This window comes from Triticum dicoccoides, chromosome 5B (genome assembly GCF_002162155.2).
Source record: "Triticum dicoccoides isolate Atlit2015 ecotype Zavitan chromosome 5B, WEW_v2.0, whole genome shotgun sequence".
In the NCBI taxonomy this organism is placed as follows: domain Eukaryota; kingdom Viridiplantae; phylum Streptophyta; class Magnoliopsida; order Poales; family Poaceae; genus Triticum; species Triticum dicoccoides.
The window spans coordinates 58308180-58326496 of record NC_041389.1 but is presented as its reverse complement, the minus strand read 5'-3'; the positions used below and the strand labels follow the sequence as shown (position 1 = coordinate 58326496).

General features: G+C 41.7%; 1 pseudogene; it reads right to left on the bottom strand.

The window, feature by feature from the left end:
- Positions 1-15822: 15822 nt before the first annotated feature.
- On the bottom strand, positions 15823-18206 carry LOC119309053 (annotated as a pseudogene).
- Positions 18207-18317: the final 111 nt, after the last annotated feature.

Below are 18317 nucleotides of genomic sequence, written 5' to 3'. Positions count from 1 at the left end.
TATGCAGTGGTTGCAGTTGAAGTGCACTTTTAAATCTAATTCTAGAAATATAATTCAGCTATTTGTGTTAGTAGTCCTTCGAGTTGTCTTGGGAATGGACTCTTATATTTGTAAATGTGTGCATCTGCAGATCCTCTCAAGGGGACCCAAGAATGCCTGTGAGTCATTTTGGTAAGGATCCTGGTGTGTCGCACAACCACACCAAACCTTACGCCACTCCAAGGAAAGGAAGTTTAAGAAGGCTCATGGTAAGGAGGAACAGCCGTGGCTTCAAGATTTAAGTCAGCCTATCTCTTAGTCGTTGTTGGTGTGGAGCGACTATTGTTTTGTTTGAGCACTGTACAGGTAGTACTTGCTGAGACATAGGAACTATGCTACACATGTCTGAAGTAGAATTCTCTCATGCTGAAAAGAAATAGATATTGAATCTTATGATACTTCTTTATCCCCCCCCCCTACTTCAGAGATTAAGGGATGAACTGGTGCATTCTTTTGGGCTTGGATTTTAATGGTTGACACTGTGCAATGTTGCTTATTTCCACTCCTAGAATGATCCTTATTTCCACATAAGCTTTTTTGATTGGAAGTTTATTGTTACCATTGCTATAGTTGGGTTACGTTAAGGCATTTGCCCTTTTCTCGTTACCTTTTGTTAGAATTGATGATGGGTCTCCACTGTTTGATGATGTGTTTGTCTGAGCTGCTCTTGCTCTCAGTTGGGTTTTTTTTCATGCAAGAATGCGGCGGCAGCGGTGTGCAGTTGAGGTGTACTTCTAAATTTAATTCCAGTAACACACTTCAGTTATTTGTGTTAGTAGTCCTTCCAGTAGTGTTGTGAATGGACTCTTATTTGCAAATGCGTGCATTTGCAGATCCTCTTGAGTTGACCCAAGAATGCCTGTGAGGCGGTAAGGCACTTTGGCAAGGCTCTTGGCGTGCCTCGCAACAACACCAAGCTGTACATCAAGGGAAGGAAGTTTGAGAAGACCTAGGGTAGGAGCAACAAGCATGGCTTCATCAAGGTTTAAGTTTGCCTCTCTTGTTAGTCGTTGTTGGTATGGAGCGGCTGTTGTTCTGTTTGAGCAATTGACAGTAACTAAAGTACTCCCTCTGACCGTTTAGATCACTAGAGTAGTGATCCAAGACGTAGGTAGTTTGCAAAATCTCTCTCTCTCTCTCTCTCTCTCTCTCTCTCTCTCTCTCTCTCTCTCTGCTGATTGCGTCCAGGACCATTCTGCAGAATTTTCTTGTTGCTATAGTGGATGATATATCGATGGCATTCGTGGACTTTGCACAAAGTGACATCCATTTTATCCAGTTATGTACGAGTATCACTTTGATATTGAATGTCAATTGTTTATAAAAACTGATGTTGGTTGTGTAGTGGTTTCCCTGTTTGGATTCATTTTCCTTGTTTTCCGTGTTGTGTTGTGTGAAAACATAAAACAAAATGTAGAAATGATGCTCCTGTAGCAAGCAGTACATGTATGTCTGTTCATTTATTAGGTAATTTAACAGTGCATGTTCTTCTCTCTTTGGAGCAGTTTTCTCAGGGACAATGAAACCTGAGCTTGCTTAATTTGTTACTTCTCAATGACCATTGGTCCATATGTGTTTGTTAATATTAGTCTCAAGTTTTGACAAATGAAGCAGTAGGATCACATGATATAGTTGTGTCTATTGAGATCTGCATTTTTTCTGGCGACGACGGTTACTTCAAGTGTAATATAAAAAATACTGTAACTTGCAAGTTACCTACAGCCAACCATTCTTTTTTCTTTTCCTTGTAGCAGATGGACTAAGCTAGTATGTATACTAGTGCTGGCTATTGTCTTACCGCTTGTGAAGAGGGCCGGCCAAGGAGAAGTTGTTGCTGCATGGGGGTTCAAGGTCAACATCATCACCATCAACCAAGGTGACCCGTCTCACTCCCCCCTGTTGGTTTCAGTTCACTCGTCGCATGCTGCCATGGTTGCATATGTTTTGGGTTTGGCTTTGATGACTCTCGGTAAATCATGTGCTAACTGCTAGCTAATGGTTGCTCTTACCTAGTAAAACAACTCGGTTACCATTGTGGGCATGGCCTTTGCTATGTAGGTCGTCGTGCTTAGGTTACAAGCCAAAATTTCCACATCTGAGCTTTGTCGTTCTGGTTTGGCCACTGAATGTGATGTTGAGGTTGTGTGGGTTGTTTGCGGCCAGGGCCTGATTGATGGAAATGTTGTTTTTGCTGCCTTAACTTGTTTTGTATGCAAGTTTGTGTGATCACCATGCCTGTCGAGGAGGACGGGTGTTGAACTAGTTAACTAGCTAGGTACAGCCATACAGGTGTCATATAGTTTGTTTGATTTGTGAATCTTTCCAAAGTCTTCAAATATGTTCATAAAGTAGAGTGCTCATAAGAGTTGAGTTATCACTGGAACCTGGTGCATTAGTTTTTTTTCTCTATGTTGAGTTATCATAAGCAGTAGTCTGTTAAATTCTGAAATCAGGTGCATTAATGCCATGCTACTTCAGTTATTTTTGTTGCATAAATAAGCGGTTTGTCACAGGTTCAGTAGCTGTGTGATCAATATTATGCTACTCCCTCGGGTCCATATTAATTGACGCTGATTTAGTACAAAGTCAATTAATATGGATCAGAGGGAGTACTGTTTTTGATCTTTTAGTAGTGTGGGTTTCATAATAAAAATAATGAGGTGCATTTGTACATAATGGTTTGAGTCCATGCTTGTTTCTACCAAGTATAAGTAATTCAAAAATACGAAATGTGGTGTATCTTTGAGAGATAATGTCAGACTCTTTTTCTTTATTGTAGTAGTACTTACCAATGTGGCTTGCGCTCACTGTAGCTATAGCATAATTTTGTCTTGTCTTGTGTTCTTAGAGGATCAAAGAAGCCTCCATTTTGTTATTTTGTTACTTGTCAACGGCAGGCATATGCCTGTGTGTGTGTGTGAATAATAATCTGAAGTCTTGACAAGTGAAGCAGTAGGAGCACATGTGATAGATGTGGCTATTGTGATCTGCACTGTTAATTACCTCACCTAGATTATTTGCTTTTGTTTCCTGCGATGACGATTGCTTCAAGTTAACTCGCAAGTTACATACAGCCAACCATTCTTGGTGCACTGAACTATTTTGTTTGTTTGATTTGGAGCAGCAGCAGGCACACTTCATCGATGACTGGGACCCCATGCCCAAGCTGACGCGGAGGACACCGTCGAGTCCGACCACCTCGACCATGATGACGCCCTGCACAAGGTGAGTCCTCTGTCATTAGCTTGCTTCCCTGCTCTAAATGAGTGTCTCTCTCATACTAGGAAATTTTTCTAGTTACTACACAAAATGATATCCGTTTTATTCAGTTCTGGACTATTATCACTTTATTGTGAAATGCCAATTGGTTATAAGAATTAAGAACTGATGTTGGTTGTGTAGTGGTTTCCCTGTTTGGATTATGTTTTCTTATATGTGTTGTGTTGTGATTGAAAGCATGAAGCAAAATATAGGGATGTCACTCATGTAGCAAGCAGTACATGTATGCCTGTTCATTTATACCTATTTTAGGTGCGGAGTGCATGTTCTCTCTCTTAGGAGCAGTTTTCTCAGGAACAAAGAAACCTGAGCTTGCCTACTTTGTTGCCTGTCAATGACGATTGCTTCATATGTGTGTGTTAATAGCATTCTCAAGTTTTGACAGGTGAAGTAGTAGGAGCACATCTGAGTGATGTGTTTATTATGATTTACACTACTAATTCCCTCATCTAGATTATTTGCATTTTTTCGGGCGACGTCGGTTGCTTCAAGTTTACTATCAAATATATTGTAACACACAAGTTACCTACAACCAACCATTCTTTTTTTTCCTGTAGCAGATGGACTAGTATGTATACTAGTGCTGGCTATTGGTCTTACTAATTGTGTGAAGATGGTCGGTCAAGAAGTATCTGCTGTTGCAGGGGTTCAACGTGAACACCACCACCATCAACCAAGGTGACTTGTCTCTTTCCCATGTTTGTTTTCTGTATCATAAACCGAGGTTTAGCTGTGTTGTATTCATTTATGGAAATTTTTACTCTTTTTTTGTATCATAAACCGAGGCCAATTATCAAGATGTTCCCTGTGATATAGCATTTCAGAAGTACTGAGAGTGTTCAGATATAAGCTCTTCATGTCATGTTTTTATAACATTTTGCCTGTTAAAGTACCTATTTGAATTATCTGCATCTGGCAAGATAATGCTATGCTGGCTCTATTTTGTTGTTTTGCACCTGTTGACTCGTGTACAACATTTTCTTGGCATAATTTGGCATCCATTCCTTTTACAGCTCGCCTTCATGGAGCGCCATGTGTCATTTCCACACTTCTTGACTAATCTTTGCACAGTTCTTGGAGGTAATATTTCCCTGATGACCATTTTTCTGTATACCTTCTGTCCATAGGTTACTTGGATTGTTGGTGCTGAAGTTGAACATTTGATAATTCAAAAATATGCCTTTTCCTTTGCGTTCACCATAAGACAACAAGGATTGATTGTCCGTTTGTGGTAGAAAGGATTGTCCAGTCATATGTTGCTTGAACTGTTGATGCTTCAACAGAACAATTTGCATTTAGAAAAATATGTCTTTTTCTTTGATTTGCCATGAATCAATCGGAATCAAATTTCCATTTGCCGCAGAAAAAAATGTCATGAACTGTGATTGATACTAAACTTAAGCTAGTTGCCCTTATTGTATTTTGATGAATGGATGGTCTAAAGGACAGAATGGCATCATTTATATGAATGGATTCCTGACTATTTGTGTCTGTCTGAAGGATTTACTTGGGCCCCACTGCGTTTTGAGAACTTGAGTTGAACCTCTAATTTTCAAAATGAACTCCTGATAGCTGTAGACTTTCTATTTCATACTTCTTTTTGGGTAAAACAACTTGACACACAACCTTTTAAGTGGAACAAACTCCATATAGAATATTTAACTTTATTTTATATGCAAAACCTGTATGGGCACTCTGTTTGGAGGTTTCTTGATGCACCAGACATTTGTAATACTAGGAAGCTCGTCACACTTTAATATATCACTCCATTTACATGTATATGAAACCAGACACCGTCGGTACCTCAGTGTCCGGCTGCATGAGTTCCGGTGAGCCCCCGTTCTTTCTCTCTGCCCTTAGATGGTGCGTCCATTGAGCCGTGAGGGATTGTAGTCGTCATGCTGTATGTAGTGGTGTTGCTCTTCCAGCCACCACAATTATCTTGTGCTTGGTGGGAATTAATTAAAAATGGCTGACTGGGAGAATTATGCCTTCCAAGTTAGTGAGGCTTAGAATGTTGTTTTCTTTCTTTCATTCATTCTTTTGTTGCAAACCTAGAAAAAAAGTGCATTGTGAACCTTGAAAAATATTTGTTTCGTATTTGGCCTCAATTGGATCGGTAGATGATGCTGTAGTGATTCCTGCTGGATAGTTAGTTTCCCTCTGGCTACATGAGGGCCCTAATCTAGTATCTTCTAGTTTTATGAAAGGGCTCTCTCTGCTTGAGCATTATTGGTAAACATACTTGTCTACTTGTCAAGCAAATTACTTGCCCTGTTTTTTTCCTCAGTTGCCACCGGGCACTGTTCTTCTAGGAGCAGACTTCTCATTCTTCTCTGCTCAACTTGCTGCATAATATCTGCGGCTAAGCCACACACAATTACAGTTTTAATTTCATTCGGGTGATTTTCTTTCTTCTCATGCAATAGAATAAAATGTAACTATTGTGGTGCTGTTGATTGCTTAGTTTATTTATTTATTTAAGTGTCATCAGTCCTATGGTGTCATTCATTTGCTTCTAAATTATTCTTCTCATCTCCTGCAATTTAGATAATTGGAAAACACATGAATGAACTAGTGCTGCGGTGATGAGATTGAGAAATTTAGATAATCAAAAAGCACATGGGCTGAACTAGTGCTGCACTGATGGGATTGAATGATGCATGGCGTAATGGTCTTAATATGTTCTTTTGTGGTATATATATGGTCGTTTTGCATTTCTGTTATTCCAGTTTGGTTGCCGTGAGATTCAATGGTCTTCTTTTAGATTTATGTGTTCTGATTTGACCATGGCTAAACACGTTCAAAAACATGCCAGCTCTGCTTCTGAAAGTTCATGGCTGAAAAGATTGTTATACAAAATCTGAAGCATTTTGAGAAAAATTGTGTTATCCTGGTAGAAAAATCTGAGCCATTTCATAACTGATGTAGCTGTTAAATTGATGAGACTCTTTACCATGATCTCTTCCATACGTTTCGAATCTGATTCTATTTTGTTTGAGCTTCTTGACTTATTTGCACCTTTGAGATTCTTGCTCGGGTTTGTGTTTTCGACCTGAGAACTTAAGAGTATTACCCTGCTTCTTTGATCTCCTGAATATAACTATGATTCTTTGCGCCTCAATTGCAGACCTGAAGACCTCTCTGTCCTTTTATTCGGTGGATTCGGTTCGTGCAAGCAAGCACACCGAAGATGGCTATTGAAGCAGCTCTACTTGCTCCTCTGATCACTCCGACGCCTCCTGTTCTGCCCCTCCAATGGCTGCTTCCTCTTTGGTTCCCGCATATGTAAGCTGCTGGTTTCCCCTCTCCTTTGCTCTCCCTCATGCTCTATGTGCCCACGACAATCGAGCTGTGGTTGATGAAATGAATAAAGACCATATACATATCTTTTTTAGTACCTTAAAGCTTGGATCTTTTTGATGAATAAGTATTGAAACAATTAAAGCTATAATCTTTATTTGTTTTTATGCCCTCAACGAGCCATGTGCTCATGGTTGATTGTCGTACTGTCAATAAATCCATTTTATCTCAACCAATCAGAGCTTGTTTCACTGTGACTGACACATTGCTTTAATGCTAACTTCCAATTAACCAAACCTTGACTACTAGGCAGTCTTTGTGTGTTCTGTGAAAACCCAATCCCCTAATGCAATAACATCATTCTGTTTACCGTGGGATAGTAGCCTTGTGCTTCAGCACTGATTTAGTGTTGATGTAAACAGTTTTGGTGTTCCTGTTACAATAAGCAAGAACTACACAGGGCGGAGCTTAGAAGTCTATAACATATCACACATGGCACAAAATCATCTAGATGAGGCAATACAACATACTTTGCTTCAACTTCAAAATCATCTAGATGACTGCGTACTCCTGTATGTGGCTGCTACTATGTTGTCCGCCTATGCAAGATTCTGTTGTGCCTAGACGATTGCGCATTCCACTTTCTGTACTTTTTGCACTGCATGCTACTCTCTCTGTAAAGAAATATGTACAAGGTTTGGTACTACTCCATGTTATAGCTTTGGTAGGATCCCTACTTTTTCTTGGTGTAACGCTGTCGTGTATGTATAGATAAAAAAGTGTGTTAGCAATATTTAGTCTGCCTAATCAAGGGCGGATGGTCATCCTGGCTCTGAAACATCCAACTATTTTATCAGTCTATAAGTCTCGATCAAATCCAGATTGTATGTACATGGAAATCTGGACTAGTTCTTTGGCCACTATTTTATTTGCTTTCTATCTCTGCCCAGGCGGGCCTGACTTGATGGTGAGTACGGAGAAGAAATATATTCCCTATAGCCCTCGGGAAGTTTGATTCTGTCATGTATACAAGACGTCTGCACCTTGAACCATGAGGTGGTTTGCACAATCTCTCTCTCTCTCTCTCTCTCTCTCTCTGTGTGTGTGTGTGTGTGCGCTGATTGTGTCCATGACGGTTGCTCATCTCGATTTCTAGGGTTTTAGAGCGTTGAATTTTGCGCTGGCTACTATGCCATATAGGCTTACATTTGTGCATCTCGTTTTCTAGGGTTTTAGTGCTGAACAAACAAGCCCTCCTACGAGCGCTTGTATTGCTACAAGTAACAAGAGGCTTTGTCATGGATCACAACATCTATGATAAGTCAACTGTTTTTTTTTGCCCATATGTATCATCATTTCAATTGAGTTCTGAAAGAGCCTTCCCATGTTTGTTTCATGTATTATAAACTGAGGTTTAACTGTCTTGTATTGATTCATGGAAATTCTCTTCTTCTTTCTTGTAATAAAGGATTGAAAGCTAGTCCCTAAATAAAGGAACTGAAACCTAGACAACTCAAGGCCGAGTCTGCTCCTTATTTCCACCAGAGTACTCAAAGCTGATTGATTTCCTTGCAATTGGCCATAAAATTTGACTACCTACCTTTTACTATCGGATGCTCACTTTCAACAGTGTCTCTGTTTACTAGTATTTTATTTTTGACGAATTGGATACTTGACATGCTTCTTACACCTATTTTGGAGTCCAACTTTAGTTCTAGTCTTAGAACCCTTTTTTTGTTTCATATCAGTAACCATTTTCTCTTGCTAAACTTCGGAGAGTGCACCATACCTTGAACTCCAGCTTGGTTTTGAAGATATTTATCTAAACAGTTTCTTAATATTTTGCAGTTGCAAATATCTTGTTCCTTGATTCACCTGTTTGTGTTGCTTATTCATATTCAAAAAGCTCTGTTGATATTTTGAGCATGATGATAACTGAATTTTAGTTAACTGGAGGTAGTTATGCTGGTTCATGGAATCTTTATGGGATTTTGTTTCTTTTATTTATGCAGTCTATTGTCTCTTTTATGTTGTACAGCTAGAGTAAACATAATCTGTACAGTCAATTGGTTGGTACTGTGTACAAAGGAGATGGCAAGCTGAAGATTTGCTTGATGGCTTGAATAACTTCAAACTCGATTAATTTTGCTTGCTTGGTTGGGTGAGATTTGATTAGTGGTATCATTGTTGTACAGCAGATTAAATGGCTAGATGAGGATTTGTTTGATTGGTCGGAAATCTACTCGTAGCTATATAGGTTTCCTTTTTCTTGGCTTGAATAATCCCGGATAGACAATTATGGTACTGGTGCCTGTATTCAGTATAGAAGAACTGGTCTCATGTATTGAAGTCTAGTACCTTTTCATGCTTGCTGGCTTGCATGTTTGCTGAAGGGTACTTTAACAGCTCATTGCATTCACTGATTACATGATGCTTTTTTCTTGCAGCAACACCGCAGGTTGTGTGCTCTTTGCTACCATCTGGTGAAATGAAAAGCCCCTCCGATCTGGTGAGGATGCTCACCAAGGTGGCCTCTATTATTCTTCCTCCCCGGCCTAGGTGGTAAGCTCTAATTTCTTTGGGCCTACGTTGAATCCCTTCCCTACAAGTGTTTGTACTGCTACAAGTAACAAGAGGCTTAGTCATGGACCACCACATTTGGCATAAGCGACATGCTTTGCCTTGGCCCATATGCATCATCATTGCAATTGAGTACTCAAAAGAGCTTTCCCATGTCTGTTTTCTGTATTATAAACCGAGGTTTAGCTGTGTTGTATTCATTCATGGAAATTGTCTTCTTTTTTCCTTCTAAAGAATTGAAAGCTACATAACTCAAGGCTGAGTCTACCCCGTGTTTCACTAGATTACTGAAAGCTGATCGGTTGGTTGATAAACCGGAAGCTCTACTTTCTTGGCACAAATCATTGCTTCTTGCAATTGACCAAGAAATTTGACCAACTGGTGGATGCAAAGTCCAACCACACTTGTGCAAAACAAGTGCCTTCAACATTTTTCTATCTAATGCTCACCTTCACCATTGGCTGAGTGCACAATGTTGACTGCTTGTGTTCAGCAGTATTTTATTTTTGATGAATTGGATCGTTGAATTGCTACTTACACGCATATTGTAGTACATTGTTAGTTTCCAGTCTTACAACCCCCTTTTTTTGGTTTCATATCAGTACCCATTTTATGGATCAGTCTTCCTAACAAAGTGGCTTGAACGATTCCCTCAATACAAAGAGGGTGAATTTTATTTAACTAGAGAGTTATGCTGGCCTAGAATCTTTATAGGATTTTGTTTCTTTTGTGAAGTCTATTGTTTCTTTCTTTTATGTTGTACATCTAGAATAAACATAATCTAGAGAGTTAGATTGATTGGTACTGTGTACCTAGGGGATGACAAAGCTCAAGATATGTTTGATGGCTTGAATCATGTGGGTACTCGATTTAATTTTGCTTGCTTGGCTGAGTGATATTTGATTTTGATGGTGTCTTTTGTTGGATAACAGAGTAAATGGGTAGATGAGCATTCTCAACCCGAGGGTGTCCCCTATCATCACCCATATATTATGGCGCAGCTAAACTCGGCCAAGGCGAGGAGAATGGGCCTATGATGAGCTCTTTGCTAGTGTCGTTGAGAACCTGGGATACATGCTCATCTAGAACTACATGAATAGGTAAGTAACCCATCTTGCTATCCTCTTCGTTTGTGGCATGCCTTACTGCCCTTCTCCTGCTCATTGTTTTGGTGTGCTGGTAGATGAGTTTCTTATGTTTGGTCGGTGCTTGCAGGCACGGAGAAGCATATTTTGGTCAATGTTCAGAAAGAATGCTCAAAACTCTCAAGATGACATGCCCTCATCAGAATGATCGTTTGATGTCTCTTGATTTTAGCAATCACGTTCCAAAGGACCTTTTGGAATCAACTTTAACGGTTGTGCTTAAATGAGAACAATGGCATCCATCCTGTTCTCGCTCACAATAAACAGGTGCTTGAACCATTATTGAAGCAAATGATGGTTGAACCTTCAGTTTGTGCTGCAGAATACCATGTATTTCAATGGTACTTTTGTGTGTTTCTGATTTAGTATCTTTACCCAGGTACTTGCTGGGGGGGAGACGATTAATGGTCCAGAAGGGCCATTTCATGATTTATGAGCTTGTGAAGAGAGCACTGGATGAATTCATCAGTTTGAAGCTTAACGAATATATTTCATAGGTATGCGAAAACCTCAACCTGTATGTATAGTAAATTTGTAATAGCATAACTGCTTGCTTCGTGTAAACATGTCGAAGGCATACCATCCTGTCGCAAACTCACAATAATGTGAGGTGCTGTTTTGGACATGAATGTTCTTTTCTGATGTACATGAATTGGGTTTTTCTGTTTGGTAATATAGAATTAGTTGGTCTCTTGATTAGAGGTGCCTGTGTTCCCTTTTGTGTCTAGACCAATTCACTCCCTGAAGCCCAGGGATGATAGTTTATATTGATTCGTTGATGCTGGTAAATAAATCTTGTGAGAGTAGTTCCTTCTAGAACCGCATAATCTTTGTAATATTTTGTATTTGCGACTTGGGCGGCGACGATGAGATGAGATGATGCTTTCATCGTGAGTACTGTCTAGAAATCCTGGTATTGAACATTGATGCATGCAAATCATCTGATGACTCTGTCGCTTTGATAACCAACTAAGTTGTGGTTATTTGTTGTTTTGCCAGGACAGTTTGTACGAGATGCAATCATGGATATCACCATGATTCTCCTTGACGCCCAGGAACAAGACGGCGACATATGTTCTACAGGCAAACTTGAGTGGCTCGAGGCGAGATTGTCTTTGCTGCGATCCTCTGCATGCACAGTAAAATTCGAATGTAATGTCTCCCTTGGTGGTCGCCTCACATGACGGGCACCATTATCAAGCTGCCACACTTGTCTTTTGTTTGTTTGTTTGTTTCGTTCACATGTTCGTGGGATGATGCGTATATGTTTTTGGAGAGTTGTTGTTTACATGAGCAAAACTTGTGATGGACGTGTGGATAAATCTTATCATCAGGCAGTGGATGTATGCATAGATTGATCAGCATTATTGTTAGCCATGTTGCATCATCTTTGAAAGATGCAATCAATCCAAATGTTTCTAGTTGATCACATAATCAGTTTGTCTTTGATGCCATCCCTGGCCTATGGTCCATTTGCTGATAAGCGCTAGGTAGCATATTCCTGGTTTGTTATTCTTGTGAAACAAGTCAAAAGGGATTGCTCATGCCCATCAACATCAATGAAGGCTTGAACATTAGTAACATAAATAACAAGCTCCAGGGACAACTGAGCTCATTTTTTCTTACTCAAAGAAACTAGGATAGCCTACTAACTTGAGAAGTTTGCTAAAAATAGAGGAACTTAATGATTCACTCCTTTCATGAAAATTGATGCGCCTAGGGAAGCACACTAGTCAGCAAGTTTTTGCGCCACCTCACTGATCTGCTCCGTGTCATACGTTCTAAGATCACATGTGCAGGGTGTGTTTGCGACTTGCGTGGCGATGGCGAGATGAGATGATGCTTTCCTCGTGAGGTTGTTCTACCCTCACAAATCCATACTCCTCTACCCTCACAAATCCATACTCCTCAGAGCCATCACGGATGCATGGCGAGGTGTTGGTCAATGGCATCAAGTCACACCCAGCAATATGGATCATATGTAAGCTCTTCTTTCCTCACACAAACTACTATTCTACTAACAGTAGCACTGCATACCATGGAATGGATTCCTTAGGTCCTGCACTTGTAAGGGTATACCAGTTGGCCTCATGTGCCGCTATAAAAGCCACGAGAAAACCGTGCCACTTAATGATTCCCATATCAGGAAAAGGATGCAAGACTGCTATCATCATCATGTTATTAAATATCCTAGGGAAGTCGACTAGGCAGCCAAGAATGGTTTGGCTTGCGCCACCTCACCGATCCACGGCATCACGGGTCCCTTGTTCTCTCCACCATGCCTTCTTTCATGTTTATATATACTAGAAATAGTCATTCATCCGCGTGCGGGATGCGTGTGCGACTTAGGACTTGGGGCGACAGCGACGAGACGAGACGAGGCTTTGGGGCGACGGATGCCAATTAAATTGAAAAATGGAGCGGTGGAGGCGTCGGCAACTTGTGAAATACCGACGGCGGCAAGCATTGCCAGAGTTGGCGAAGAAGGACATTCATGCAGTTGCCTCCCTTCCCTTGGACGGAGCCTGGAATAGGAACAGGGGATGAAGAGAGCAGAGCAGAGGAGGACGCCAGGCAAGTGCGGCGCCATTGTGCTTGATTGTGCATCAACGACAGAAGTGTCTTCGGGGAGCTCCTTTTCCGGCGGACCGCGGTGGCTCGCAGGCTACGGTCGACTCCCTCGGGGCGAAACTGGAGGTCATTAGTGAGGCAAACCTAATAGTGGAGTAGGGTCGGCGTCGGCGGGAACAATGGGCGGAATTAATGAATCGGGGAAGAAGAAGGATTGGGCGAACTCATCAAAGGAAGAAGAAAGCGGCCTCCTTTTTATTATTATTATTTTCCTGATCTGATCTGAGAGAGAAAGAGATAGAAGAGGAAGGAAAGATTTTGGGAGGAGAAACGAATGTTTGCGTATGTGGCGGAAAATTAATGCAAACCAACTCTGACTCGAATCTCCATTCGTTTCGTTTTATAATTATTAATTAATTAGGATTAGAAAAAAAAACAAGTCCGTGCGTGAAGTGACACGCTCGAGTCTTTTTTTAGGATCAACGCTTCTGCATTTTATTTAACCAGCGAAGCTGGGGATGTCATCAGCGATTATAGAAAGAACAAATTTAGAGGGAGATCCCCACCACACCTTACATAACTCATCATCCACACCTACTTTGGCAAACTTATGCGCAGCCTCGTTGGCTGACCGACGAACCCGCCGTGCCCATCCTAGGCCGCCGCAGGCGTCGCCGCGCGCTTGCCGCCGCACTTGCCCTAGGCCGCGGCAGCAGTAGCCGATGCGGGGCACTGCAATGGCGAGGGCGAGGAGCATGCCTACGCGGGGCATCGCCATGGCAACGCGACATTCTCATCGAGCTGGAGCACGCTATGACGACGCGTGTGCTCCGGCGAGGCAACACGGTGGACGGCGACATGAGGGCAGCCATGGCGGTGCGGCTCCGGTGAGACGAGCGAAGGCGACGCGGCTCCGGCGTCCTGCAGATGAGAAAGAGAGGGAAAGGGAGAAAAGGTGGGGTAGGTGGCTGTCATGCGGGCCATGCGCGGACGCGAGGACGCAAACGGCGGTCCGCTTCGATCGAAATCCATCTCAAGTTTGGTCTGGAAATAGGGTCGAACGGACAAAAAAAGGACAAGATGGGTTCAGGCCGTCGCGCGCTGGGCCTTGGGGTTTGTCCGTTTTGCCCCCAAACGGATAGGGCCGGACGGATGGGGTCGTGCGCCGGAGTTGGCCTTAGCAGTAAATGTCCTGTGTACTTGAATTAATCATGCCGATCGATGATGCATGAGCCTGCCTTGATATTTGATAACGACCATGCCATGCCATGCATGTGTTTTCGGAGCACGGCGACTCCACTGCGACGGGACATGGCCGACTGACGGGAGATTTCGAGCGATCGCATGCAGCGAGCGACAGGCCAGAGCAGCGTGTACGTCGTGGCCCAGCTTATTGTACTGCGAAACGCAAACTGAGACCACGGCATTGAGGGCGAGCTGCTGGACGAGACGGAGAGGCTGGCGAGGGAGTTTTTCATGCTGTCGATGAAGGGGAGAGAGAGGTACCCAATGGTGCCGCACACATCCAGGGCTATGGCCACTGTCTTCGCCAACGAGCAGAAGCTCGGCTGATGCAACATGCTAGCACTCCGTGTCACGCAGGCGTCCATCCGACAGCAGTCTGTGGCATGGCTCTCGACACAATCACAGGGATGTTCCGTGACGCGGTGCAGCCGGTGTGGATGAACTTCTTTTACTGGACGGGAGCGTGATCACCGTGCTCCAGCATGACGCCGGCTGCGCGAGGCTGCAGGTCCTCTGGGCTAGCGCCTGAGTGCACGTTCACCCTAGCTCGCACGCTCGTTGTCAATCTCAACGACTCTGCTCACTAACGACGGGTAAAAGAGCGTCGAGCACCAGGTGGTGACCAATGCCGACCAGGACGTACTGTTCGTCGTGACCATCTACGCGCCGAACCGTTGCTGATGGGGAGCCATGCTGGAACCAGAGGTTCAACCATGGGAGTACAACCAACATGCATGTAGTATTAGGAAGAATTCTTCACATGGGCATACCCAGGGGGTCGGCTGTCATTTGTTTTCACAAAAAATGCCCATTTAAAATTGTGAAATAAAGATATCTCACATAAGATTGAAAGTTGAGATTTGACCCTAATTATTCTTATTTGTAAAAATAACTCCCACCATATTTTATCCATTCACTGTAAAACAACAACTATTCTAGATCTTCTGTCATTATAAAAAAAATGCACACAAAAAGATTAAAGTACACTTTTTAGAAAAACTATAAGCTTTCAAGTAGCATATGAGTATCGTAGGAATTACTAAATAATATTATCGTATATAAGGTTTTAAAAGAGGATAAATATATTGTTTGCATAAAATAATATAACTAATAAAAATTTGAAATTAATATATTCAGCATACATCATTAATAACTATTTCTAGAGCTCTCTGGTAGATATTGTCCACTGAAATCGTCCCTTAAAAGTTGCGAAATATTAATTTCCCATATAAGATTCAAAATTATGAAAAAATATGTTGTACGCGCAGATGTGCAGGAAGGGGCTACTTTGCTAGTTATTTTTAAAATCACCTTGAATTTTGAAATAGAGAATATTAACCGCACTAGCTAACTATATCTCTGATCAACAACATTTTGAGCGCTATATATACCTTGAATTTTGTTTCAGAATTTCTATTATGTGACTAATGGAGATTAGGGCAACCCAGCTTGAAGAAAAATAAGTATATGTAGTGAGTGACCACATTATGAAGGAAGTAGTTGTTCAATGAAGAAACAATCAACCATGTAATTGACATACTTTGATTAGAAACATAACATTAAAGCAACAACAAATTGAAGCACACACAATGTTCGAACATACACAACACACACGCATGTTATACATACCAACTCTTTCACACGTAAACTGTAAGTAAGACTATCGAGGGTAGCTTGCGGACAACACAAACTCTTCTTCTTGACTATATTGCCTGCTCGTGTCCTCTAAGCTTGTCCATCTTATAGGTGATGTATACCTCATTGCCGAATAGCTCCCCTCATATGTTGCATCCCGAACCCGAAAATGCTCTTTGGGTCCTTGAAGTGCTCCTAGTGTCATCTCCACCGACATCATAGTTGGTCGCTCCTCTGCTCTTAGCTTTATGCACGACATAGCTAGAGAAGCTACCACTTCAACTTGGCTACCTCCCTCCTCAATTACTTGTGGATCTAGTATTTCTACCAATTTACCTTCTGCAAGTAGTTCAACAAATTGTGCAACTAGCCCATCACCGGTGGAGGATCTATATATAATTGGCATCTTCCTTGTAAGCAACTCAACGAGAATAACTCCAAAGCTATAAACATCACTTTTTTCTGTTAGATGGCCACAATAAACGTACAGAGGATCTAAATATCCCAATGTTCCCTGCACCACCGTTGTAATTGTTGTTTTATCTTTAGGAATGTACCTTGAAGCTCCAAAGTCAGACACCTTCGCTGTCAAAGCATCATCAAGAAGTATATTGGTGGACTTTATATCTATGTGTATTACAGGGACAGAAATACCCGAATGAAGGTAAGAAAGGGCCTTGCCAATTTCTGCTGCAATCCTTAATATGTCTCGCCAAGGTACCGATCTTAGTGGTTTCTTGTGAAGATAATCACATAGGGTTCCATTGGAAATGAACTCATAAGCCAACAAGGGGACTTCTGTCTCAAGACAACATCCAAAAAGCTTTACAATGTTCCTATGATTGATCTGTGAGAGTATGGAAACTTCATTTATAAACTCGTTAATCTCACTCTTGACCACAATATTTGACTTTTTGATTGCAACAACATGCAAGTCTGATAAAATTCCTTTGTATATGGTAGCATGCCCTCCACCACAAGCTTACGAGTTGGGTGAAACTTGTTTGTGGCCTTTTCTAGCTTCCTTAGAGGGATGATCATCCTCTCTGCAATATCTGACCTATGAGATACTAATTTTTGCAACAATTGTCCATGATTTTGATTGAAGAACTTTTGTCTCAACTTTTGTTCCTTTTGATGCTTAAGCTTGCGGACTATTATGTTTGAGGCAAGAAATAAAATTAGAATAGTTGGGCCACTAGAAACTGATAAGCCAATGATTAAACCTGCAAAAAAATAGACCGATGGGCACGTAATTAGCATATGCGGTGACATGACCCAATAGTAGTTGAAGGAACAGATATGAGGTTGGACTCAGGGTTTGAAGTCTTGTTAAGGGGAGAGGTATCACCCAATTGACCAATAATCTACTAACTATACCATGTTCAAATTTCAAAAATATCAAAATCTAGCCAAAACTATGTCTCAAATTGAAGTGACGCAACTAATAGGAGGGGTCAATATTTAACCCATGTAAGTCCGCTAACCAGCCACTAACCAAAATCGCATGTGGTTCGCATGAGAAAGGACGTAGTTAATAGTATGTGTGGCTAGAGAGAGTGTTGGCTTCTATTTCAAAATTTTGAAATGCATTATCTGTTAGTAGTAATGTAAAAAAATGTATGTTTCATGGCATATTTAATCGTACATATATTCTTATAAGTTTCTTCTTTTATGCATCTTTAAAAAAACTTTCTTATTGATTGTGTTCTTTGCTCGTCTATAAAATGGCGGTATTCCATTCTTATATAATTGTGGGTTGCAACTGATTTATTTAGGGATTGTCTCCACTTGAAATAATGAAGAAATCTGCATTGTATCAACTTAGTAGTAGCGCAGGTTTATAACCCTCCCTACTACTATGGCATGTCCCGGGAGGGGGGGGGGCACGGTAGAGACCGTATAGTAGTAGCGAGGGTTAAAACCCCGCGCTACTACTATCAACTTAGTAGTAGTGAGGGGTAAAACCTGCGCTACTAGTAAGTAGCAGTAGCGAGGGGTATAAACCTGCGCTACTAGTAAGCATCTTTGTATAAGCTTTTCCCTAGTAGTGCATCCATATTACACTTGTATCACCATCTCTTCGCCGAACTAGTGCACCTATACAATTTACCATTGTATTGAGTGTGTTGGGGACACAAGAGACTCTTTGTTATTTGATTGCAGGGTTGTTTGAGAGAGACCATCTTCATCCCACGCCTCCCATGGATTGATAAACCTTAGGTCATCCACTTGAGGGAAATTTGCTACCGTCCTCCAAAACTCTGCGCTTGGAGGTCCAACACGAGTCTACAAGAAGAAGGTTCCGTAGTAGACATCACGCACCACCGCGTCCCTGACTACACGATGCTTACTTGCACCAATGGCAACACAACGGCTACATCGACATCTTCATCCCTGACCCGACATCGACCACGGTGTCCCTCGCATGGCTACACTGGCCCAAACTCTCGGCTACCTCGACATCGACACAAAGGGCTATCGTCTTGCTTGAGCAACTCGTCGGTATTCCTCTGTAGT